Below are 27,678 nucleotides of genomic sequence, written 5' to 3' on the forward strand. Positions count from 1 at the left end.
TTAAGTCTCATCTCAATTTAGTGGTGAGTGTCTTGGACCATTTTCTGTTGACCTCTACTACAAATCCTCAGGAAATTTTAGGGAACAGATAGCCCAGGCTGGAAGAGAGAAGTGGTGTATGGATGCTTTTGTCTCGGCACAGCTAACTTTGAGCATATAGTCACTCTCTTTGAGGCAAACGTCTTATTTGAAAATTTATTTATTAGCTCTGTGAGAAGCTGCAGTTATCCAAGTCTTGTTGGACCAATAGGCTATGTGCTCTATGTGTTGTACCGGTGTTGGCTCTGGTACAACAGACCACTGAGACACTTGGCTTAAAGCAGTCACCAGACATAGAGTCTTACTAGTCTCTACGGTGCTGGCTTGGTTCGAGGTCACCTGGCTGGCTCTTCCAGTCTGGGTCTGACTTAGCTGAACTCAGTGGGATTCATCTCTGCATCTGTGGCCATCTTGCAGGTCTGATATGTGGGGTAGCAGACATGTGGCAGCTTGGTCTAGAAATAATGATAGCCATCATGCCTCCACATGGTCAACCATTCTCCTGTAAGATGTTGGACCTACTCAGTGATAGCCAAAAGATTCAGGGTCCACAGGAGGGCAAATGCTGGCGCCCAACAGTTTCAAGTGTTTGCGTGTGTTACATGTGTTATCATCTGTTGGTCAAAGCAAATCACATGGCCAAGTTTGAGTCCGTGTGAGAAGGCACCACCAGGAAGGTCAGAAGCAGAAGGGGGTTTCTTTGGATATTTTTGTAAGTGATAGACCCTATGGCAACCATAAGCTAAATTAAGAAACTTCCAGAACCCGGCAGTGAGTTGTCATCCTCCATAAACTACTTGCAAATTTGGGGACTGATAAGGAGTTTGCTCCTGAAAGACCTGAGCTCAGCTCTTCTCCAGACTATATACAGAGCTTCTCAGCTGAGTCCTCCAACCCTTGCTTTCCTGTGTGACCTGACTTGACCACAGCAGCTTAGGCAGCAGGCCCATATGGCTGCGAGTCTGTATCTCCAGAACACTGCCAGTGCCATATGCTGTCTGGGAAAAGTCATTGCTCACTAAGCCGTCAATGCTGAGAACCAGCAGAGACATCTGTTGGGGCTGGAACCTGTCATGGTCCAGACAAGTACCAGGGCCTGGTGTACCTCCAGACCCATGGGAAGCTAAAACAGCTGAACTAAAGGATGGTCTCCTGGCTTTCCTAGCATCTCTCTTCTGGATCCTGGTTCTGTCACTGGTTCCAAAAGCAGTCAGGGTTCCGTGTCTCTCAACTTTTCAGAACTTAAACCCTAAGACTTTGCAAGGGTGTGAGTAGACTGGAACCTGTCTGATCCTTCTCCACTACAGAAATACACTAGGGGCTACACTACCCTGTCTGCCAGGCCCTTCAGAGCTGGGTTACCCCAGTGGGATAAACTCTTAACTGCAACAAAGCTTGGAATTTAAGGATCATACCAAATTGTATAAGAGGTTGGGGATCAAGCCTGCAGAGGTAAGCCTGCATGGGGCAGCCAGCAATCAGCAGAGAGCATTTATTGTATACCTAGAGTCAAGTACTGAACCCTATGAAGTCTGTATTACTATTGATATTATTGTTATCATAATAATAATTAATTATTTAGTAGTTATATTAATTATATTGTTATTAAGTATTCTTTAAGGAGCCCATGGAAGTCTCTTGTGCTAGCTCACATAAGGGTAGATGGAGAGATAATGCTGATGGTCCATCCATGTGTCTCACTCTAGGGCTCACATCCTTTATTTTTGACACCAAGTCACTAAAGGTAGGGAGGCTGGTATAGCTATTAAAAGTACAAATACCTGGGCTTTGACTGCAAATTCAATGCCAGTCCTGTCATTCTGCATAGATAACCCCAAGTCCAGGCTCTGCTTTCTGAGTAGCTAACCAGTTTGAATTGTTGCCTTCTTGTATTCCTATGAATCTACCATGTGTTTTTTTGCCTTAAAGATCATCTCTAGAGATCTCTAGATGTCCTACAGGAAGGACTGGTGATGTAATGAGCGCTCGTGTCTTTGAGACTACCACTATGAAGTTCCATCAGAAAGCAATTGAGCCCTTTTGTACACTGTGCTCTTATCAGGTGTCCTGTGTCCTTGAAAGGGCAAAGACAGATGGCAAATGAGTCATGGATTTCAACACCCTTTGCAGGCTTGGCAGCCCTGTTGGGAAGCCACCCCAGGGACCTGACATTGTAAACACATGGCCGGAGTGATTTGGCCCCATTTTGCATGAGATTAACTGTGTCTGAGGTGCACTGAGGGTCGGAGAGTGACTTGGAGCTAATGAGCTGAGTTCAGGACAGCATTAATGTGGCTGCACACCCAGGAGGCACTGCCATCCATCAGTCTGTCGGCCCCTCTGGGGAATGCTGTGGTGTAAATTAATCTGAAAGTAGCAACTCCACCACTGAATTCTTCCTTCAAGTCCATCTGTATCTGAAATCTTCCTCTGAATTCCTGGAGAGGATAAGGCAGTCCACCAGCCTCCTCTCTTCAAAGCATAAATGGGGTTTTTCAGACAAGGCTCAGGGGCCATTGGGCCATGATGAAACTCCTAATAGCCAACCAGAGACTGCCTGAACCATGATGATGAAGACTGGGAAGCCTCTAGTGGGCCACAAAGCTCTGTGAGGAATGGAGTCCAGCCTGTGAGAAGGTTAAGGACTCTCAGCTAAGGTAGGTATTAGAGAACGGTCAAATGGCTTGAGAAATCACTCACATTTGCGAAGTGCTCTATCTCAGTTTGTATGCTCTCCAGTAGTGCTGTGGAAAAATAATTTGCGTTTGCAAAGTACAGGTGATATTTGTTGATTTTGCCTCCCCAGCATCTATTCCATCTTTAGCTGGTATCACCTCTTGGTTTTGTTTCTTTTTTTCCCACTGTGGAACAGCTTCTGTGCTTTGTGGTCCCAGTTGAGGAATGTATCTGATTATGTTATTTCCATGAAGGTGGACCTGTAGCCTGGAACCTTCTTGTCTGCTAGCCACTATAATGTGTTCAGAGATGGCCTGGAACCCAAACCTAGTTAATCCTAAATTCCCTAACATTTGGAGTAGGAATGCAGTAGAAATAAACTGCTTTTCCCTGAGATCTTAGGCTGTAAATATTATGTAATAAAAGTGTGGATGGACGCCTCTGCCAAACACACCAAGGAAGTAGTCTTAAATGTAAGGCCAAGACACAGAGCACAGCAGAATCAGCCAGGGATGGTAGCACATGCCTATGATGCCAGCACTGAGCAGGTCAAGGCACTACATGGTCCTCTCACTCTTCCTTCTGTGTGGGGCTAGTATAGCCCCCAAAGCCTAGTCCTTAGGAAGCAGGTGAAAGGCTTTCTCAGTGACAGGCTGATTATGCCTCCTTGATGGCTGGTTCAGACACTGGTACTGTTGGAAGAAGACACGGTAGAATCCATGTTAAAACAGCAAATGATCACAAGCTCAGAATCAGCCTAGGCTACATAGTGAGTTCAAGGCAAGTCAACTTAAGAGAGAATTTATGTCAAAATAAAACAGAGCTGGCTTGAGGTGCAGCTCAGCATTTGTTGAGCATGTACAAGGCCCTGGGGGGGACATACCAGGCACTATACAGGAAAAAATGAGGTCTAGGGGGGAAGAGAAGGGGAGAGGACCACGAACTGATAAAGACAGTGGATACCAAGGACATCATTTGATCCGTGGCTCTAAAGGAACCTGAGACTAAATGAACCCTTGGACTTCCAGAGCATATGTGACAATCAATTCTATTGTTAGTTTCTGTCACTTGTGACCACACAGCTAAACTCAACTGTAACCTTATTTCTAACAACTCCTAGTTCTGTGGTCTTAGGAAAATATCTAAATTCACTTTCTGAAAAACATCCATAATATTAGCACATGTCTTGTGAGGCAGCTGAGAAGACTGACAAGGACACCTATGTATGCGCCTGACCACTGCTTGACTTGAATGGCGCTCCATGACCCACCCATCCTCTTCATCCCCAACACTCCTCTATTGTCTCGGCACACAATGCAAGAAGATAGAGTCGAATCCGTGTGAGCACAGCAAGCCCCAAAGGCTATCCTCAGGGCTTGCTGTTCGTATTTTCTCTCATTTTCTCTTTTCCCTTCTGCTCACTCACCAGCCACTCCATTCTCTAGGAAAGGCACCAGAATTCACATGTGGATATTGCGGCTGCCATATTGGAACTGTAAGATTTAAAGGAAGCCAGCTGAGAGAAACCAAAGCCTGCAGGGTATCGGTGGGATTAGGAACAAATGGACGGAATAGATTGTGGATTGTGAGATGGTATGGAGGGATATGTAATGTCTATATCAGAACCCTAGCTTTCTTGGCAAAATTGGACAGAAAGGTTTCCAGTGGGCTCAGGAAGCTGGAGAAAATACTTCATAGTATTAAAAACAAATGAACAGCAACAAACTTGTACTCTCCTGAAAAGATGTCTCATCCAGTAAAAATGTCTCCCATAAAAGCATGAGGACCTGAGTTCAAATCCCGCAGAACCCAGGTAAGAAGCCAGTTGTGACAGCTCATGCCCGTGATGCCTGTAGTGCTAAGGAGGTGGGGGGATCCACAGGACCTGTTGACATTCAGGCTACCAAGTTGGCAAGCTGCAGGTTACGTGAGAGACCCTGCATAGTGGCCAGGTTCTCTAAAGAGAAAGCACTGCTATTTACAGTTTATATAAATATTCTTTATTAGAGTGGCTTACAGGTTGCAGCCCAAGTCCTCCAGGAATGCCAAGGTTTGGGTCTGGGTGTTCAGTTCATGAGACTGGATATCTCAGCAATCCAGATCTGTTCCTGGAGTCCCAGGAGTTTCCTAGAGAGCAACCAGTCTTCAGTCTATGTTAGAATCCCAAAGCAGTGGTCTCAAACACCAGCAAAGGGATGACTGAAACAGAGCAGATGAACTTGCCAGCCATAGTGAAAACAAGTAGGCAAAGACAGATGCTTCCTTCCCCATTGTCTTTTTCTATGCGCTGCCATCAGAAGGTGTGGCTCGGATTTAGGGTGAATCTTCCAGCCTCAAATGACCCACTCAGTGCAATCCTTCACAGACTTGTCCGGTTGCTTGGGTTTCGTTTGATTTCAGGTTTAATTCTGTTGAAAACCAAGATTGGCTGTCATACTTGGTCTCGGTAGATGTTAAGGAAGGTTAGAAAGAGAGCCAAAGGGCACGTGTGATAGGAAAGAGAAAAAGAAGACGGGGGTTAGATTACATGGGCGATGAGGGGTGGGAGAGATGAGGGGGAGAAAGAAGATTACTAAGCACACTGTTCAAAATGTCATAATACTGTGTAGGCTAGTTCAAAAATAAAGCTAAACATTTCATAAACAAGACAGAGAAGTGATTGAAGATAGCTGACAGCTACCTCAGGTCTCCACACATACACAAGAAGAGGAAGTGGAGGAAGTGGGGGAGGGGAGGGGAGGGGAGGGGAGGGAAGAGGGAGGAAGCTTACACTAACAGTTCTCTGCCCACTTGTTTGTAAGCTCCTTAAGAGCAAGCTCTGGGCCTCCTGCTTGGTCTTCTGCCTGCATCTCCTGAGGTCTCAGACACTTTAATGGTAATTAATAAATATCAGCAAAAGAAAAATAGATAAATACAAGTGTTGTAGACACCCAGGCTGCCCGCTGTCAGCCAGCAGGATGTAGCCACCCAGGCAAGTTTCCCTAGAGCCGTATGTGTTTTGTAGCTCTTAGTGGCTTTTGGTTTCTTTTTTTTTTTTTTTTAAATGAGAACATTTTAAGACAGAAATTTCACATGGGAAAAAAATCTTTTTTTTTCTTATTTCATAATTTAAAAAGTAACATACGCGAGGGTTCCAAAGAGATCCTTTGGGGTCTGTGAGGGAGGTGAATTTGGCTGCTCTGGGATTCTCAGACCACAGCAATATTCCAGATATCCAGATGCTCCATTTGAGGAAAAGCCAGACCTCCTTATGGTAACACTGTCAATGTTAAATAGACTCCAGCTCCAAAGCACACTGGCCAGTCCCACTTCTGTCGGTCACAGGACAGAAGGTGACAGCTGAGGAACTCAGAGTCTCACTAGCCAAGCTGTACTGGCAACTTAGCCTGGAAGTCCAACGCCCCTTAAAAGAAGGTTAGAGAAGTTGGAGAGGCCTAGGAAACTGAAGCTAGTGCGTGAAGGGCAGATGTTGAAGGCCGGGAGCTGATTTGCCAGGACAGGCCCTAGCTAAAATGGAAGGTCTGTGCTATGTGGGATGGATTGGAAGTTTTGGGACTCACAGACAGCACCATCTAAACAAATGACATATGGCTAGAGAGGCACTATAGTGTGTGTGTGTGTGTGTGTGTGTGTGTGTGTGTGTGTGTGGTAGGTGGACCGGGACAGCCAGCAGCAAGATGGCTCAGCAGGTAAAGGTGCTTGCCACCAAGTCTGACAACCTGAACTGTGTTCCATGTAGGGGAAGGAGAGATCTGACTCCTGCAGATCGTCCTCTGACATCTGAATGTGTGCCTTGGCATAAAAGAACCCAACCAGTGCACTCCTCCCCCCGCCCCCACAATCAATCAATCAATTAATAGATGGATAGATAAATAAACAAACAAACAAACAAACATGATGACTCTTTAAAGAAAGACACCACCAATGACAGCTGAGATGAGTTCAGACTTGTGTTTGGGTTTTGCTTGTTTGCTTGTTTGCTCGTTTGGTTGAACTGTATCCTTATCCTTACTCCCTTCTCCTGGGGTTAGTGATTAACTACAGCCCGCCTCACTTCCTGCCTCTAAACTCTAAATTAAGGAAAAATACAGATGCAGGGAGAAATTAAAACCCAACTTCTGTTTCTATTTGTGGCCATACTAGACTGAACTGGGATCTTGAACATAAGCCAACAGTAACACTGGGTCCTGCTTTTGCGGAAAGTTGGGGCACACACACCCCCAGCCAGACACAGAGGAACATCAGATCATGGGAAATCTGGAGCACCCACATAGCCAGTCACAGGGGACGTCAGGCTGTCTTTTACATCTATTGAGAGAATGCCAGAGGGTGACTTTCAGACCTGCTCTAGGAACCAGGGCAGGTCCTTCCAAAGGGTCCAGAGTTTACCTGTGATGGGCAAGTAACAGAGACCGGGGGACAGGGAAAGAGAGTAGAGGATCAGTCAAGAAGTATAGACACCCTTGATCCAAATTCCACAACGTTAACTCTGATATCATGCTTACTATATATTGGGGAGCACCATCTGACTCACTCTATAGGCTTCATATCACCATTTTACAGACAAGAGACCCAAGGAATGGAGGCTTCATCAGCTTGCCTAAGAGCATACTGGTAAGAGAATGAACAGATCCTCAAGTCTAGATTCCCTTGCCTCCGGATGGGAGAGAAGGGACAGCAATGCTTCAGCCTCAATAGTGTTCAGAGCGTGTGCAAGTGCTCACATAGATCCTTACATCCTGCTGTCCAGTACTGTATGGTTGAAGGGTTGTCACACCATGAATCTCCCCAGGTCCTGGCCATCATTCTGGGGTGTCATATTCCAATGCAGGTGCTACAGAAACAGGCTCCTGGGTTTGTACCTATGTTTGGCCATTTTTAAGTTGGGTAACCCTGGGTGCCTTTCTTATCATCAGTTTTTCCATCTGCAAAAGGAAGGAAAGTATATTTACCATCATTTTTAATCCCATATGAAGCTAGGCAGGTTCTGATCCAATGTAGACGCCTATCTCAAGCATCATCTGCCCCAAACCATTGCATTTTTCACTCTTGGACTACACACCTCTGACATCACAAACTCCTGTACAAACAGAGCAAAGGATTCCTTAAGGGTGGACAGAAGAAGGCTTCCCCTCCTATACCTCCTCCAACTTCCAATACCTGAGGACAGCCCAGCCACTATTCGAAGCCATAGTCTTTGGAGATGAGGTTGAAAGGAGTCAAGACAATCCCTTCCCAAGAAGAACATAACATTTGAACTTAGAACTACTGCTCTCAAATCCACACTTCCTCGGCATGTGTCCCTGTGAATTCTTTTCTGTCCTAGAATGTTTTTTGTTTGTTTGTTTGTTTGCTTGTTTTTAATACCAGAAATGTCCCTCTACTAGGGAGAAAACAGGCTCTCTTTCCCAGATAAATACTTTCATGAGGATTTTGCACATGGCACTGAAATGAAGACAAGCACATTTTGACCTGGTTAACAGTCATCCTTGGCTGCTGGAAGTCTATGGTACACAGATTTCAGTAGACCTGACTAGCTCTGCTCTCAAACTCTGAGAGTGAACACATCAGGAACCAATACTTGGGGCTAGAAAGATGTTCAGCTGGTGAAGTGCTTACTGCCCAGAAATGAGGTCCGGAGTTTGGATCCCCAGCACCAACATTAGAAACAAGAGTGACATCACATGCCTGTTATCCCAGCACTGGGAAGGTGGAGACAGAGGATGACATCACATGCCTGTTATCCCAGCACTGGGAAGGTGGAGACAGAGGATGACATCACATGTCTGTTATCCCAGCACTGGGGAGATGGAGACAGAGGATGACATCACATGCCTGTTATCCCAGCACTGGGGAGATGGAGACAGAGGATGACATCACATGTCTGTTATCCCAGCACTGGGGAGATGGAGACAGAGGATGACATCACATGTTTGTTATCCCAGCACTGGGAAGGTGGAGACAGAGGATGACATCACATGTCTGTTATCCCAGCACTGGGGAGATGGAGACAGAGAGATCCCTGGGGCTCGCTGGCCATTCAAGCCAGTCAGGGAACTCTGAGTTTAGTCTTAGGAAAATAAGGTGAATAGTAGTTGTGGAAGACATCCCATGTTAATCTCTGGCCTCCATACATGTGTACATGAGTCTACACACATCCATACATAAAGAAATCGATCTTTCATGTCTGGTGTGATGATGCATGCCTGTATCTCTAACACTTGCTTACTTGGGGGGAAGAAGCAAAAAGACTGTTAAGTTCAGGGTCAGCTTGGCTACATCACAAAAGAAACATATGCTAGAGAGAAAGGCGGAGGGAGAGGGAGGGGATGAAAAGTGAGGAGGGGGAGAGGGAGAAGGAGGGGAGGGGGAGAAGGAGAGGGAGGGAGGGAAGGAGGGAGAGAAAACAGCCTTCTTTTACCAGCGCCTTGCAAGGGGCACTCCCTCCCATCTTGAGATGGATGGCTGAATGTGCATTGCTTTTAGGGGATACAGTAACACTTGTATTTTCCTCTAAGCCAAGTGGTCCTGTGGGCTCATTTGCTTCTCCCTCAAACTCCTCTCCAGACAGCCACGAAGTCTGCTTTATAGCTCCAGTTAGCTGCACAATTAAACTCAAAGCAACCCATTTATGAATATGAGACGGCAAGTTTCCTTGCAAAACATAGCAAAGTAACAGATGCTTCCCGCAGTAAACAAATTGATATACAGCTTTGTGTTTCTCTTCTTGGTACTCTCAGCAAAGAGCCTTCCCAGGAAGCACAACTTAGGGACAAGGTGCTGTAAGGTGCCTGTGCGTCGAGACTGCTCCACTGCACATGCAGTCTGGATGACCCACTTCCGAAGCTCCATCTTCTCATAAACTCCAGCGAAGGAATCCTCGTATGAAGCTTAGGACTGCTGCCAGCCTTGTGCAGAACAGACAAATGCGTCACTTTGGGGCAAGCCCAGGCACAGGGGAGACCACCTGGCAAACTCCATGGACACTTGGTTTGCTCTCCACTTTTTCTTGGCTGCAAAGAAGCCGCTTCACACAACTTTAAATGGAGTGCCCAAGGTGGATGGTTTTTCATTTATCTTTTGCAGAGCAGAGGGACAAACTCAGAGCCTGGCACATACTAGACAACCACTCAAGCGCTGAGCCACATTACACCACACAAAAATCAGCCTCTGCTTCATAGGCTAAAGGACCTTCAGAGGGATGCATGTGACCCACTCACACTGCAGCATGGATCTCTTTAGAACAATCAGCCCTGGTTCACCCATGTCCCTGGTATTCTTGAGAGTTTTGAGGGGTGTGTGTGTGTGTGTGTGTGTGTGTGTGTGCCTCTAGTCACCTTATACACAGGCATCTTTAAAACCATTTTTTACATTAAATATTTGGAGCCACTCTTTAACAGTCAATCTTGCTCTATAAATCAGTCACTAGCCAATATCATAATCTATTCAAATTGATACAACAAAATACCATAAACTGGGTGAGTTATAGAGAGACATGCATTGCTTACAGTAAGACCCAAGTCTAAAATTAGAGCACCAGCTTCCAGCCTATAGATCTGTCTTCTCACTGAGTTCTCACATGGAACTCTGGGAAGACTCTGAAAAGACACTAATCCAAGTCACTAGGACTCTGACCTTGTCCTCCGATCACTTCCCTGTCCCCATGTCCACTTGCTGTCGACATGGAGATTTGTCTCAGCATCAGTGCTTTGGAGCAACACAACCTTTCAATACTTGCACATCCCGACCTATGCACACATATGCATGAACCCATAGCAGGCCCTCTGTGCTCTGCTCAGAGCTGCCTCCGTCCTCACTCCTACATGCTGGTGGCTGTCACTTGACAGTAGCATCATGGCTAAAGTTCTGGGGAGTTCATATTTCTAAAAATTGCCTTGGACTTGAGGATTGGGGTACTCAGTAACTCTCAGCTAATAGCAGGCATGGGCTCATGGACAGCCACTGTAGACCTCTTGGTTGGGACAGCTCTCACTCTGGCTCTTCAATGTCTTTCCCCTCACTTCTCCTAGTGGTAACTGGCTCGACAGCAAAGTTATGACTGCTTCCTTTCTGTCCATACCTTTGGCTGATTTCTAAGAACACCTTCCAAATAAGCGATTGCACAAAAGTCTTGTCTCAGTGTCTGCTTCTTGAAAGAGGGGGTAAATCTAGACTCCAAGCTGATTCCCGGTCTTCTGTCTCTCAGTCTGAGCTGATGTTCAGATCTGAACCCTTAAGCCCATTTCTCTCTCTAGGGCTGCCAATGATCTCATCAGCATAGGGCTAATTGTTGAGAGCCTTTATCTTGTCTGCAGCATCAGACATCACTGACATTTTTGGTGTGGATTGGCAAATACACTCTACTTTCTATTTCACAGTGTTAAGATACGTACTTATCCAAGTAACACCAGCTCCATGAACACAGCCTTGCACTCTTTGGAGTCAAGTTAGGTGCTTGCTGTCCTCACATCTTAAATACATCTCCATTTTCAGCATTTCTTCTTCCTTTGTAGCCATATTCCTTCTCTGTTAGAATGTAGGCTCTTTAATTAAGGCTTTAAAAATAATGGCTTCAGCACCAAGGGCAGTATCCTGCACACACCATCGAGTGAACCAGTTGACAACATTGTACAATAGCCACCGTATCATGAAAATCAATACCAACCCAGCTTCCTCTATGTTCTGGCTACACAAGGATATGGCTAGCTGAAAAAACAAAAACAAAAATGCGGATGTGTGCAGACCCAAATCTTTGTATAAATTCTTGGAATTAAACAAAAGAGGGAGCCCCGAGAACAACAGAACCTTCTGGCTCAAGAATTTTGGTGATAAATGTACAATCAAACTCCAACTTGGTTGCCATGACAATAAGTAGAGATGGAGGCAATGCAGGGTATCATTCCATCATCCATGTGCAGGGCACTGTGCTGACACCGCCTATGTATTTTATTCAAACCCTGCAAAAGCTTGCAGAGTGTATTTTCCTTCCTTCATCTCCTAAACACAGGAACTGAGACTCAGAGAGGTGGAGAGTTACTAGTACCCTAATCTTCAAGCGATGGAGACTGGATTACAGCTTGGGTCTGTTTTCTGTATGCTTTAAAAGTGCAGTAGGAGGGGGGGGTGCATTAGAAGATCTGAAGGGATTTGAAAAATATCCTCATGAAGACCATGAGAGAAGGGGTTGCAGAAAGATATATCTAGCTGAGATCTGTCTGTTATGGATAGGGTTGTCTCATGTGTGTATGCATGTGTATGTGTTTATGTATTTGTATGTGTGTGTGTATGTATGCATACATGTATGTGTGCATGTATATGTATGTATATATGTGCATGTGTGTATGTAAGTATGTATGTACGTGTGTGTGAATGTATGTGTACATGTGTGCATGTGTATGTATGTATGAATGTATGTTTGTATGTGCATCTGACTTTTTTGTTTTGGTTTGTTTTTTTACCACAATTAGGAGGTTACATGAAACTTGGGGTTTAGGGAGACCCCTATTAGTTTCTGGGAAATAATTGATTTTTGAGGAAAAATGCAATACTTAAAGCTGGTGGAAGGCTTCGGCAGTCAGTAAACACCTACGTTCATTCCAAGACCTTCATCCAATGAGGAAGATCCTAGGGTTTTTGCACACTTTGCTCGACTAGAAGAGAAGCTAATGTCCCTCCTTTGACATTGTATCTAATCAGAAATTTCTTCCCATACAAGGTCATAGGGCTAAGATCTACTTACACTTCTATAACAGTCTTGGGAAAGCATGGGCCTCTGTGACTCCATCTACAGTAACTGCACCAGGTGTGCGGCTACGAAAGAAAATCCCTTCCTAGAAGAGAATTCATTTTTGTGTGTATGAAACCCATTGAAATGGTTTTATCTTAATAGAGCCATACTTTTAAACAGTTATTTTTACATCTCTGTTCCAGAACATCTAATAAACCGGCTATTTATATGTGTAACACAAGGGACAGTATAGAAATCCTTTAGCTTTTTTAAAGTTAAACTGTTTCTTAAATCTCAGTACATGGCCAGGGAGATGGCTCAGGGAGGGAGTAAAGTGCTCCCTGGACAAGCATGAGAACCTGAGTTTAGATCCAGATCCCCAGGTAGAGCCTGGGAGTGGTGGCACATGCCCCTAATGCCAGCCAGGCTGGACACACCTGCTCCTCGCTGACCAGCCAACCTTGCTGAAATGGAGCACCCCAGACACACAAGAGGCTTGGAGAAGAAGTACTAAGGAAGACATCCTGATGCCAACCTGTGGCCTTTACATTTATACCTGCATGAACAAGAGCATCTATGAATGCATGTGCATGAGCACACATACACACATACACATGTACACATACACACATGCACACACACATACATACATACATTTATACACATGCACATATATACATACGCACATTCACACACATGCACATACATGCATACACACATACACATGCACACATACATGGACACAGGCATGCATGTGCACACACATGCACATACATACATACACACATTCACACACATGTATATATACATACACATGCACACATACACACATGCACACATACAAATACATATGTACACACACACACATACATACACATATGAGACAACCCCATCCTTAACAGACAGAAGATCTCAGCTACATATATCTTTCTGTAACCCCTTCAGAGGATAGTTTTCAAATCCCTTCAGATCTTCTAATACAAATGCACAAGTATCTTCGGTTTGGTTTTGTCTTAGCAGTGGTAGAAGTAAAAATGTTTCTTTCCGTCTCTGTCTCTCAGCTTCTGTCTGTCTGTCTCTGTCTCTCCTCACACACACACACATACACATGGGGGCTGGGTGGGGCAGGGCAAGCCAAGTGTTTTATGACTGAGCTATAACACTGTCCCCCCTTTTTTTTTTCTTGACTTTGTGACTGTCTCACTAAGTTGCCAAGCATGTCTTGAGTTCACTCTATAGCCCAGGCAGGCCTTGAACTTGGGGCCCTCCTGCCTCTAAATAGCCTTACAGCTGATTGCAGGTGAACACCACCTGGCTCTGTCTGTTACCATGGTTCTTAGGACCCTGCAGTCCCCATGCACTACACCTCCTACCTTTCCCCTCAACCTCCTTATATCAGCTGTTACACTCATCAGTTATTGCAACAATTCCATTTAATAGATGTAGAAACTAAGGCTTGCTGAGATTAAATAACTTACATCCGAGTACTCAGTCTGGATATGACCAAGCAGGATTGGATGCAAAGTCAGACAGATCTCTGAATCTGTAGAAGGCATGTGTAGTATGTTGTATACTGTGCCTTCCTGATTTAAAGAGCCATCAAACTGACCTGCTATATCAAAAATGCCTGCCAAGAGGGCTGAAAGTTACCTTTAACTGTCCAATTCCCTGGCACTAGGTGTCTTGCCGGAGGCATTGTTATGTAGTAGAAATCACCTGTGTTTAACAGGAAACAGCCTGTTTAGTTAATCCACATAGACATGGCTGATGAGGAAACTGGCTAATTAGTTGTGGAATTTTTTTTTTTAAAAAAACAAGCAGCTGTGCCATGTGAAATGCAGTTTACTTCCCAAGCCCAGAGGAGCACGGGCTGCCCCTCGATGTGTACACACTGGTGTCTAGGCTGATCGTTCAGCTGTGTGTTTTGCAACACAGGTATCCTGGCTCTGTTCCAGGGTGGATAATTGCGTTCTGCCTAGGTTCCCCCTCCAGTCCCAGGCAGGTACAAGGTTACTGATAGTAACTACAGCTAATGGGAGCCCACTAAGTGGGGAATCAGATGGGGAAATTTTCACATACCGCTCCCAATTCTTTCCACAACTCAATTTTATTTCATTCTCTTTAATAGGGAAAGTGAGGCTTGGAGGTGAAGTGGCTTGCCAGTGGCTACTCAATGTTAAGAAGCAAGACAGAGACTGAAACTTTCAATTCCTACATTCATTTGGGGGGAAGGGGGTACTTGAAAAAAAAGGTGCAAAAAATGATGTAATTTGTATTGCAAAAATGAAATTGCAAAGTGTTGATTTTAAATTAAATTGAATTTTAATCCTAGTTTAAATTTAACTATAAAATTAAAATTACAAGGAATTTAACTTATGTTTCTTTGTATCTAATACATTTGAGTACCATGCTGATCTTGGATCTTCAAGGAGTTATGTTTCCTAATGGGAAACGAGTTTCCTTCCAGCCCCGAACCTCCAATTTCCCCTCCCAGAGGCTTCAGCCTAATCTCTCCTTGCACCTCATCCAATATATTTTAGACATGTGCACCTTATTTTCTCTTTGAGGTTGCTGTTATAAACTTGTTTGGCAGAAGTGGGCTATAGCTCTGTTTTTATTTAGAATGTTATAAGTGTGTTGGGAGTGAAGAAGTAGAGAATTTCATAAGAATATCAGACGAGGAGCAGCAGCATGCTCTACAGTGAGGGGGAAGATGTGAGACAGACTTAGACTACCAGGGAGTAAACTGGGGTCTTCATTTGGGTATCCAAAAACACCTGCAGATATAAAATATTTTCTAAATCATTTTTTAAAATCTAATAAGCACCCGCTTTTCCTATCTGAAACATCTGCTAAAATGCAGCTTGTAATCATAGCAGAGCACTTTATTAAAACAATCATACCAGGGCTGAATACCTTTAGGTTATCTTTATTATTTTTACCACTTGCATATGCTAAGTGGCCTTGAACACCTTTCCACAACTGTCTCAGTATTTTGACAGGATACATTCCAGTGAGTGTCTTCTATAACATTTGAGCATATTCGCAGCCCAAATAGTTATTTAGAGCACACATGTCTGAGTAAAATAAATAATTTTTAACGTGTTATCTGGGGCTGGAGAGATGGCTCGGCAGTTAAGGGAACTGGCTGCTCTTCTAGAGGACCTGAATTTAATTCCCAGTAACCACATAGTGGCCCAGGACTATCTGTAATGGGGTCCAATGCCCTCTTCTAGTGTGTCTGAAGACAGCTACAGTGTACTCACATACATAAAATAAATAAATAAATAAATAAATAAATAAATCTTTTTTAAAAAGACATTACTTTATTTGGATTTATTTTTTTATCACTTGGACAGCTACTGAATTTGAATGTTTTGCCAAAGATGATATTGTTTGTGAATAATTATGTATTTTCTTCAGTTTTCTATTGGTGTGGTTTTTTTCTTAATATTTATGTGTAGGGGTAAAAATCTGAGTGCCCGAGGAGACCAGGAGAGAATGTGGGAGCCCCTGGGACTGGAATTGTATGGGAGCTGGGAACTGAACTGAGGTCTTACCCAAGGGCAGCCAGTGCTCTTACCAGCTGAGCCATCTTTTCGACCTTGGAGCAGTTTCTCTTAATAACTTACAAAGATGTCGTGTGCCTGCCTTATATGAAGTGGAGTGTGTCTTTTTCACTTACTTCCTCTTTATGTTTTTGTCACTGTTATTATTGTTGTTTTCTACTGTAATACTTTGGAAATTTTATGGTCAGAACAAAAGTCCCCCTTTCTGCTTTTATCTCTTGTAGTCTGGTTATGTCTTCCCCTGTTTACTAAATTTTTTAAATCTAGTAAACACCGCCCATGGATAGGCATGTCCATTGGATTACTGATTGTTTATGCTGGGGTGTGTGTGTATGTGAGATTTATTGAGGAGAGGATGCAGTCTACATGTGGAGGTCAGAGGGTAGCTTGTGGGAGTTAAATCTTCTCTTTCTACCGTGTGTAGGTCCTGGAAATTAAATTCAGGTCATCAGGCTTGGTGGCAAGCATATTTACCCAGTGATCCATTTCAATGGACCCATGGTTTTCTTCTTAACATTGAATTAGTTTGTTCATTTTGACTTAATACTGAGATAACAGTGAATAAAGAAATCTAAGCCCACCACCCCACAAATGACTTGCTGGTGTTTACCAAAATACCCAGTCACTCAGAATGTTTCCAGTCATTGCAAACACTACCCCTGGGGCAAGGAATGTAGCTCAGGGGTAGAGTACTTGCCTAGTGTGCACAAAACCCTGGTTGTTGATTCCCAACACTGAAAAAAAAAAAGGAAAGGAGAGAGAGAGAGAGAGAGAGAGAGAGAGAGAGAGAGAGAGAGAGAGAGAGAGAGAGAATGGAGGTGAGGAAAATATTGAGAGGAAAGAAGAAGATAAAGGGTTATTGAAACAAAGTTTTAGGTTGTTTCTGACCTGATTTTATTCATCCTCCATCTCTCTGCTCCCAAGCCACAGTCACAGTGTTTTAATTACGACAGCTTTCATACATGCATTCATATGGGATGTGGCAAGTCTCTGCCTCTATCACTCTTACTCCTAATAAAATGAACTGGCGCTTTTCATTAATTTATTAATCCAATAGAAACTTTATAATTATTTTGTCAAATTCAATTTTTAAGTCCTTTTGGGATTTGGGTTGGAATTACATTTGACTTATAGATTCATTTGAGAAGAATTGATGTCTCTCACTAACATTACGAGTTCCCATCTCTCCATTTATTAAAGTTTTAATTGAGTTGTCCATAAATTATAGAGCAATGTTAAATATTAATTGTGTTAGTGGGCATCTTTGTCTTGCCTAGCCTTAATGAGGCTCCCAGCCTGGAGGTGCCCAGACGGAGGCAGCTGAATGGAAGTGCTGGGGTTTCTGTGCCTGCTTCTACTTTTCAGTACCCTAGGCGGGTTCTTTTTTTGCACCTAATCTCCTAAGTGAAAAATAAGGTCTTAAAGTTAATAGAGACACATACCTGGTGCTACTGAGAGATTCAAATGAAATAGCTCTTGTGAGGTGGACGCGGTGCCATGCCTGCCGTGAGCCTCACAGAGCTAATCTAATCTCTGCTCCCTTCCTGCCGGCTGCCTATGCTTTAAGATGGCCGCTCTGTTTTGAGATGGTGGTGGTTGTTGAAGACGCAACTTTCTGCCTTCTTAAGCTTAGTTTTTCTCAATTAGTAACGGATGTTGCATTTACTAAGTACTAATCTATGGAGATGTTAACTTTCTTGTGACCTATTTCTGCACTGAGTAATAACGCGGTGTTCGATGGAATTATACTGACTCAATGCAACTCGCCGGCTTTTATAATGTACTTTGGGGGATAGGATTTGATGGCCCGTTTGTTTTAAGGGGGTTCTCCCATGTGGCCCCAAGTAGATCTACATGCCTGCATCAGAGCCCCAGCCCACTCTTCTCTGCGCCCGATGGCATGCAGTCTGGCGGTCCTTGTCCCCATCTATAGAGATGAGCTACCCTTTGTCTGTCCAGACAGGTGGTCTCTGCGACCTTGACCCCCAAGCTTCTGGGAGAGCGTGTTAGAACCCATTTGTTGTTGATGGTGTAGTTTTGTGCTCCGTTTGCTTCTGATGGTATTGCTTTGCGCTCAGTGCCTAACAAGCCTGAGACACAGCTCCACAAAACAAAAACGAGTGAACAGAGAAAGGGAAGGAAAGAAAGAGGAAGGAAGGAGAAGAGGGAGAATGTTTTCTCCTCATTATTGCCAACCCTTCTGAAGCCAACATCTACTTATATTTATCTCTTTGTATTCAGGGGGTTCTTTGATAGGGACCCTCTATTTGTCACTCCAACTAGATATAGCTTGCCTGCTAGTGTCCTGGCTCCTTGTCTCAATCCATTCTTCTCTGTGCCCAGGGACATTGAGTCTGGAGGTCCTGTTCACCATCTACAAAAGCATAAGCTCCCCTCTCCTCATATCTGAAGCCTCCACAGTACCTTTAAAAAACACACAGCTGACTGTTGTCATTCTTGGTCAGACTCACATTGAAGCAGAGGAGCCCCTACCCCTCCTGTCCAATCACATTCCTGTGCCAATTGCCACCCTCTCCCCCAGCCCTTCCCTGCCTCTGATACTCACCATTCTTCTCTCATCCTATAAGACCTGCTAGGTTTTAGCTTCACATGTAAATGAGAACACATGGTATTTGTTAGAAGAATAGTTTTGACAGTGGAAGCTAAAAGCATTACTTACTGGCCTCTGTATAGTTTAACCCCAATTACTGTCCTTTTTTTGCACAACTTCTGTAGTCTCTAGCTCTGCCACCTGGTCACTTGGGCAGCTGTTGTCCTTTTCGGGGTGCTCTTTGGAGGGTGGGATGTGATGTTTTTCAAGCTGTTGAATGCTTTTCAGTGCTTTTCTTTTGTTCTCATGAGCAAACTGACAAAATAATAAATATTAGGAGTCATTTTTCCTCTACAAACTTCTACAGATGATAATCTGTGTTTTTGTTTGGATGCTGTTGTTTTGCCTGGAATTTGATGCAGCTAAGATGTCCTTATCCAGCTCGACTTTGTAGAAATGCTTCTTTTACATATGCTGGATGTCTGTAATCCTTGCAAAAGCACTTGCTTTCTACTTGTCATTTAAGACATTTGAACTGATATGTTTCTATAGGATAGATACTGGGTGGGTGAGTGGTTGAATGTGTGGGTGCATAAATCCGTGGGTTGCTGGTTCATTTTGTTAGGAGTAAGTAGCCTTCAGTCTACCCATGTAGCCATCTTACCTCCTTGGAAATGTCTGCTTAATGATTTTTTTTCATTAATTCATCTATCCATTCACTGGTCATCCCATTCGCAGCCCCCTCCCCACTTCCAGCCCTACCCCTACAAAACCCCACCCCCCCCAGAGAAGGGGAAGCCTCCCTCCTGGATCTTGTCTGACATTCTAGCCAGTTTATCTGAGGCCTCTCTTTCAATTCTACCTACACACCATGCATTGCTGCAACTACTGCCTCTTGCACCAAGTCTCTCAAGGCAGTCCTTTTGTGGATTGTGACACTAGAATTAAAATATCAGGTTCAAGTTTGTTCTGATTTTGCTTTCTGCATCAGTCAGACTTCTCTTGATGGCTGTCGATTTGGGTATTTGTGTACTTTTAGATTCTCTACAATGGCTTACCTCATCCCAACCCCATCTGCAAGTGTGTGTGTGTGTGTGTGTGTGTGTGTGTGTGTGTCCAGGAGCATGTCATGTCTATGGCATGACACATGTGTGGAAGTGAGGACCACCTCAGATGTCAGTCCTCACCTTCCAACATCATTAGAGACAGGGTCTTATTCACCACTGTGTATGCTAAGTTAGCTGGTTCCGGGCATTCTGGTTATGATCAGTCTTTTCCCTACCTCCATTTCACCATAGAAGAGCTGGGACTACAGACACATACCACCACAGAGAGCTTTCACATGGGTTCTTGGATGCTTGCAAAACAAGCACTTTACCCACTGGACCATCCCCCCCAGTCTACCCTGCATTTTCGTATCCTCTTATCTTCTTCATCAATGTCTGCTTCTAAGCGTGTGCTCGTTGCCTGACTTTCCAGCCACTTTAGGGTTTCTCTGGGCACTTCATTCACTCATTACATGTTTCTTCCTTTTCCTTTTTAACAAGTTGTAATGAAATATTTTCTTTTGCCCTTTAGCACCCCTGCCAAGCCTGAAGCTTCACCAGGGTGAGTCCTGTGTCTATTTTATTTATAGCCATGACCTCAGAGCTGGCTGGCAGACAGTAGGTACTCAGTAAGTGACTATTGTATGAATATTATGATATATCCTCATTACGGTGTTCTGGCAATTTCCTAGAATATGCAAAAATAAACAATGCAAAAAAGTGCATCTCATCTCTGAATCAGTTGTGTGCTACAGATAATATATAAACTCTGTGTGTGTGCACATGTGTGTACATGTGCATGTGTGTGTGTGTATTAGTCCTCTGTGAAGATCTTCAGCAGACCTCTTTCTTACACGAGGAGCCCATGTTGTCTTGATTTAGGCCTCAGCTCCTTCCCATCCTATTCATTTGACAAGCGAGATATTTGGTGGCTATGATTCATGCCCGTCTGCTTGCCTGTGATGAGATTGGCTCTGTGACAAGGATTAAAGATACACAGAGATGAGGCAGACACCATCCTCTGCTGATGGGATTTAGTGGGGGGAACTCACAGGGGAGAAAGGCAATAGATAAACAGATATGCAAAGTCATTGCACACCTGTGCTTGCATCTATGAGAGAAAGAGTCCATGGGTATCAAAAATCACACTGAATCATGGTGACATTTGATCTGAGGATGAGACAGGGTACACCATGGGAAGAGCTAGGGTTAACTATCCTGGACAGAAAGAATATTAATGCCTTAGGATTAGCAGGTGGCGTTGCTCTACTCCAAGGCTAGCTGAGAATCCACACTTGTACAATTTAGGCAAGTCTCGAACCTGGAAACAAGCACTGGGGACCCAACAGGTTCAAGCACACCAGAGCCCGGACACTATGGTGGGAGGGATACTGACTGCTCGGTAGGCTCCTTGGCAATAAGTTATGTCTCGTTCCCCGCATGGTCAGAAAGCCAACTCTGAGGACCTTTGCAACCAAGAGGCTTAATGCAGGAATCGGTGTGCCTACAGCTATTGAGAGACAAGACAGAAAGGTCCTTCTTTTATCAGCCATCAAGTCCACCAAAGGCAGCATCAGGAACCCGGGGATTCCTGTGTCTACTCTGTTAGCTGTATCAGGATCATGCCCCACTAGGGGGTACTGTTGTGCTTCAGGAAGTTGGGCTGCCTCGCAGAACTTGTCCCTTTAAATCCATCCACATCTCTGGGGACTCTGGAGTGGGGTGGTTGTAAAGCTTGGTGGGAAAAGACTAAACTTACTGATTCATCTAGTCATTGGTTGGAGAGCTTGCAAGTACCTGGAAATGCTAAGAGCTCTTGAGACTCTGAATACACACAGCAGGAGGTGGGGGGGGGCTGTATGGACAGCTCAGGTAGGGGGCACAGTGTGGTGAAGGGATGGATACTCAGACTCAGGAGGGTGGCATCCAAAGCTGCTGGGTTGGTTTGCTCCATTCTCACTTGACCCCAGAGGTCTCCATCCCCTCTGAAGTATGAGCCAACCTCATCTACAAATGGCAGGATTTGGTGAATTGAAAAGCGTGGGAAAGTGCTAACGTCACATGTGTGCGGAGGAAGAGTTCATTGGCCAGAGGAGCATGACAGACTGGCCATGTGTGCTAATGTCCTTCACATTGACCGCCAGGACTCTATGGTGGGAATCACCTACTGACTAAGGTGCCTTCTGACAGAACTCCAGATGGGGAGAGGGTGAGGGCAGCCAGCTTCAGGCCCTCCATGGTGCTTGTTTCCTTCATGTCCTTACAGATGATCTGCCATTCTGTAGGAAGGAGAGGGTGTCCAAGTTGTGAAAGGAGGGGAGCCTCTCCTGGAGTTGGTCTCTATACTGTTTCAGGCTGGCTCATGGCAACCACAAAGAGAATAATGACCCCTCAGCGCCACTTAGAAGCATCACTGCCCACATGAACGCTCTTGTTTCCTGGATGCCGACAACATTGGAAAGTATCACACAAGAGTAAGCTGCATCCAAATGAGTTTGAGTGGGTCAGCCCTAGCTAGAGAAAGGCTGTGAAGCCTTGGTTTCGGGGGCTGGGGGGGAGGGGGGGGGCTGAGACAGTTCTGAGCTGGCCATGATGAAGGTCAGAGAGGAGAGGTTACTAGTTAGACCCACTTATCATTTAGACCTTGGTGTTGCTTGACAACGGGTGGATGATGAGCCATGCAAAGATCAATGCAAAGTCCTGGAGAGATCCCTATGGAATAGGCATAGGGCTCAGGAGCATGTGTGCCCAAAGCCAAGAAGAAACATTTTAGGGAGTAAGGAGTGGGTAGACACTCCCAATGCTACATAAGGGAGAATTAAACCAAGACTAAAGTTGAAAGAGGCTTGAGATTGTGGCTCAATGGGTAGAATGCTTACCTGGTTTGATCCCAGGCCTTGAAAAACTTGTGGTGACATGTGCCTGTAATCCCAGCACTCAGGGGGTGGAGCCACTAGGATCAGAAAATCAAAGCCATCACTGCGTAATGAGTCTGGGACCAGTAGGGCTTACACAGGGCCCTGTCTGAAAACAAAATAAAACAAAACACACACACTAGAGGGAGGAGATGGGCTGGCAATCAGAAGCACCGGGATGAGGAAGAATGTGACTAACAGGAGGAAGTAGAAGCATTCAACTCTGGATCAAGATCCTCAGCTGGAAAGAACCGCAGCCATAGAGGACTACTCTATGAGGAGAGAAAGCAGGCACCAGGCTCCCCAAAGAGACTTGAATCCCATCAGGGAAACCCAATAGAAAACAGGAAGCCCATTCAAGGATGGGTGTGGCATTTTATGATTGATACAGGCTCTCTCACCTGTTTACCTGGCTTAGACTTCAGGGCAGCACAGGAAGTCTGAGCCATCCACCTGTTGCTGGTGAGGCAGCTGATAGGAATGTCACAGAAGCCAGGAAACAGAATGGCTCTGACTTAAATTCTAGCCAATGTTTTTACTAATTCTAATCATGCATAACTCCTTACCTGACATCAGTTACTCAACTGCTGACTATAGGAAGCCTACATCAAATGCATACCTTGCACCAGTATTATTAGGTCTGCCTCCTTGACACCCAGCTACTCCAATAGCAAGGCCGGGCAAGTCAGCTTCCAGGCAGAGCCAGATAGATATGCAGACACTTGGGCCCCTTCCTGACACCGACTGTGTTTGTGTATTGGTGAAACCTCACAGAGATTTTACTGGCTTAACCCAGGATGAAGGACAGAGGGAAGAGGAAGAAGATAAACCCCAAGGAGACAGGCAGATATGCAGTTACCTTCAGCTAGTGTCCCCAAGCTCAGTCACAGATGGAGCCTGAGAAATTGAGGTCCAGTTGCCAGGAAACATCTTAGGGCTGCTCAAGCACTCGCAAAAACACTTAACACCCACGGTCCCTCAGCCTCCTATCCGGGCCAGCATCTAGAGGAAGGATGCCTGCCATGTCCTCGCCACCCACTCACACTTCAGCCACTCCAAACAACCTTCCTTCCCTCAGTGTGCAGTGCAAGCATTTGTCCTCCTAAATAATATCAATGGAGGCCTTTACAAATAGCTTTTAATAAGCTACAGTTTCTTAATGACCGAGAACACATGCTCATGGTCAAGAAGAGAAGCAAGTCCATAAACACATCAAACTAAAGGTGAAAATGAATTCCCAGGATGCACAACACCATCCGGTGCAGATCTCCCAAGGTCATTCTCCAAACCTAAGCCCTGCTAAGGACACCTGTGCATCCTTTCAGAAGAGACACACGCATATACACCCCAGCATAGGTGTGTGGATTTTCAACGCAAATAGGGTCACATTAACCTGACTGCAACTCACCTCTTCCACTTAACAACACGCCCTGGACTCTCTTCCGAGTGTGTCTTTAAATAGATCTTTCTTGCTTTTAACGGCTGCTTTATAATCTATAGCAGAGCCTTGTTAGAGCTTATTTAACCACATCCTACTAATGGCCACAGGGTTTGTTCCTAGTCTCTATCTTTTGGGTATAATGGGTGGTAGTTATGTTCATGCTTGCTATTGCAATAATAATTAAACAAAGCAACAAACAAAAATGCTTGTCCTGGCTCACAGCCACTCAGGGAAGGCATTTCCTAGTTGAACGAGGTCCCCACTCTTCCTCGTACTTGTCGAACTTGCTCTGTTCTAGAGCTATAGAGTCTCCTGCACTAGAGAAGACAGGGAACAGGATGGGTCCATTGTACGCTCACCTTGGCCTTGAAGCAATGCATCTCATCCCCACTTGTTCTTTCTGTCAAGACCCAGCCATGGCCCTCAGTTGGATGTGGTAAGGAGAACTATAATCCTTTGGAACTGTGAGAACAGTACAAGCAGGGTCACAGAAGGGAGGAGGTCCCCAGAGAGGAAGAGAGGGGATCTCTGTTGAACGCCTCTCCATCTTTACCACAGTTGCAGCAGTGAGCATCCGTCAAGTCATTACATGTTTGTATAGTTAATTGTCAAGAAGAGCAATGGCCATGTCCAGACGATGTGCATTTTAGACCTTGTGGGCAATGTCTAACTGCCCTCCTAGAGGTGCATTGATTTGTGCTCTTACCTTGTCAAGAACACTTTCCTTCTTCACACCCTTGTTAAAATTTGTCACCATTTATATAGCCTAAGTCTGGGAGATGACTCGGCAGGTAAAAGGCTTACGAAGCAAGATTGAGGACCTGAGACCCTGAGAATCCACGTAAAGCCAGACACAGACACAGTAGCATACATCTGTACTCCTATGTTCCACCTGGAAAAGATGGAAAGTGGAGACAGGAGACTTCCCGGGAGCAGGCAAAGTGGGAGTGAAGAGTGAGGTTGTCCTCTGACTGCCAAATACATTGTGACACACATGGATCTCTCTCCCTTTCTCCCCCCCTCTCCTTCTCCATACCTCTCCTTCTTCTCCTTCTCCCTGCCTACACACACACACACACACACACACACACACACATACTACGTTACAAGTGGATAAATGATCCATGTTACAGGTGATCATGACTTTAATTTGCATTCCTTTAAATGAGCATGTTGGGAGAGACTGAGATTATTTTCATGTTCTTATTTTCCATCTGTAGCTTTTTCCGTTAGTTCTTTTCTAATGAATGACCCGCATCCCTTTCTTCTCCTGGCTCTTTCTCTATTACTTGCTTTTTGTGAGGAGTCAGAGAAAACTCATAAACTATGTACATGAAAGAGAAGAAGCCATCCCTCCGTGATCCCAGTTAGCACGCTACAGGTATTTGCTGCTTTTGCTACGACCCTCTTACTTGTGATACTTTCCCATTGCAGAGACGTAGCTTTCTAATGTGCTTTAACTTTCCCGTGGTTTTTGTCTCATGCCTAGAAAGGCTGTCCTGGTGCCAAGATGAATTTTTCATGTTCTCACGTTTTTTCCTCCAGTGCTGAAGCCGCACTTGAATCCAGACTGCAACAGTGTTGCGTTGGTGATTTCCCTCGGTCCTCTGTGCCCTACTTTCCACAGCTCCCAAACAGGAACCGGGAGAACCTGCTAGGTAGGGTTATTGTGAAGTTGGAGCACAATGATTGTGTCCTTAGACTTAGAAAAGACATTGGCTGAGATGCAGTATGCCAGGTGCTAGCTATTGGCTTGTTTCCATCTGGGTTTGTGGCTTATGACTCTGTACATAGCTGATATCTGCATATATATATATATATATATATATATATATACATATATATATATTTACAATATATTATAATGAGCAAGTCATAGAAACTTTGTAAAAATACATTTAAAAATGAAAAGCATTTTAAATTCCAAAATACGTGCATGACTTGTCATTAAAAGGACCCACTGTTCTCTATATGATCATGTGGTATCTACCAGTACAATGGAATCCAAGACAAGTCCCACAACACTCAAGGTATGGCTTTACTAGGGACCTTTAAAAACTGAGAGTCACACAGAGAGGAAAGAAAACCTAGCACAGTGCTGTCTTCTCACAGTGACAGGGGAGACCTGCAAAGGGCTGAACCTCCTGAGGAAACCCAGGGATGGATGTCTGGCCTCTACACCTCCACCAATGGCTTTATCCCCAGGGATGGATGCCTGGCCTCCATACCTCCACCAATGGTATTATCCCCAGGGATGGATGCCTGGCCTCCACACCTCCACCAATGGTATTATCCCCACAGGGAAGGATTCCTTCACCTCCACTAATTTTCTTTCTTAAAAAAAAAAAAAAGTATTGGTACATTGAGAATGTCATACCGTGTATCATATTTATCCTTCCTCCAACTCTTTCTACATCCATCCTGCTTCCTTTCCCATCCAACTTTGTGTCCCCTTTCCCCTATCTTAGATGTGTGATCTCCCATTGGAGAGTGGTTGACTTTCCAGGGCCTGCATGCTTAGGGAAAACTATTTTTTTCCTTACCAGCAGCTAACAACTGCTAACAGCTCTGTGGTTAGTTAGCATGGGGCCTCATGCCCAGTGCCCCCTCCACGCTGGGATTGGTCAGGCTTGGGCTTGCCTAGGTCCTGTGCTTGCTATCAGCGGCTGTGAGTGCAAACGTGCACTGCCCTGCTGTGTCTGAAGAGCATGTTTCCTTGGCGTCGTCCACTGTCTCTATCTCTTACACTTTTTCTGCCTCTCTTCTGAAATGGCCCCTGAGCCTTCGTGGGAAGGGTGAGGTGCACATGTTCCTCTTAGGGCCGAGCTCTCCACAGTCTCTTGCTCTCTGCACCTTAGCCAGCTGTGAGTCTCTGTGCTGAGCATTATCTACTACCAATAGAATCGACTTCCTGTCATTATGGCAATGAAGAGAGCAGCCTCATCAGTTCCGAGGTAATCAGATGACTGGTTGATGGGTTTTGAGTCCCAACAAGACTTAGCTGGGGACTTAGGAGACCTACAGGAAATTGATTTCAGACATAGACCCTTATGGCAGAGAATAAAGTGGTCAGTTTTATGGGAAGCTAAGTTCTGATGCAGCCCCTCTCCAATCCTAGTTTGCCCACAAAGCTGTTAACTCCTTGTGGAAAAAAATGTATACTTGACATATCTTTGTAACTGGAATATAGTAGGTGCTACACAAATGCTTGCTTAATAAATGAGTACTTGAATTCACAGTGGCTACAGACCTTGTTGATGCAGAGATGTGCTAGGCAAAATTCCTAACACTATGGGATGTTCAATTAGGTAATGTGTCAAGAGTGCACACACTGTGTCTACACTGGGTACCATGGACATCATGAGGGATGAAAACAAGTGCCTTGCCTCTTTAGGCAAAGGAAATGACACATCAGTCAGGGAAGGCTTCCTGGTAGAAGCAATAATCTATTAGACGACTTAAGAAACACTTCATGTAGCTCGAGAAGAACGAAGACCAAGGTGTGGACACTTTGCCCCTTCTTGGAATTGGGAGCAAGGGACTCATGGAAGGAGTTACAGAGACAAAGTTTGGAGCTGAAAGGAAAGGATAGACCATCTAGAGACTGCCATACCCGGGGATCCATCCCATAATCAGCCTCCAAATGCTGATTATGCATTTGGCATACATATGCATTTGCATACACTAGCAAGATTTTGCTGAAAGGACCCAGAT

The 27,678-nt window shown here is 44.7% G+C and overlaps 1 protein-coding gene across 4 annotated transcripts in view; it reads left to right on the plus strand.

Annotated features, from left to right (window-relative positions):
- The window catches only part of Hs3st2 (heparan sulfate-glucosamine 3-sulfotransferase 2), a 109,452-nt gene that overhangs the window by 65,068 nt on the left and 16,706 nt on the right, over nt 1-27,678 (plus strand). Inside the window, exon 1 of one of the 4 annotated variants that reach the window (XM_029479196.1) lies at nt 20,153-20,170. The exons of the other annotated variants lie outside the window; for them this stretch is intronic. The gene's annotated coding sequence lies outside the window, so the exon portion shown is untranslated. Of the gene's footprint in view, nt 1-20,152; nt 20,171-27,678 lie in introns of those variants that run through there. 4 annotated transcript variants of the gene reach the window in all.

This window comes from Mus caroli, chromosome 7 (genome assembly GCF_900094665.2).
Source record: "Mus caroli chromosome 7, CAROLI_EIJ_v1.1, whole genome shotgun sequence".
Classification (NCBI taxonomy): Eukaryota; Metazoa; Chordata; class Mammalia; order Rodentia; family Muridae; genus Mus; species Mus caroli.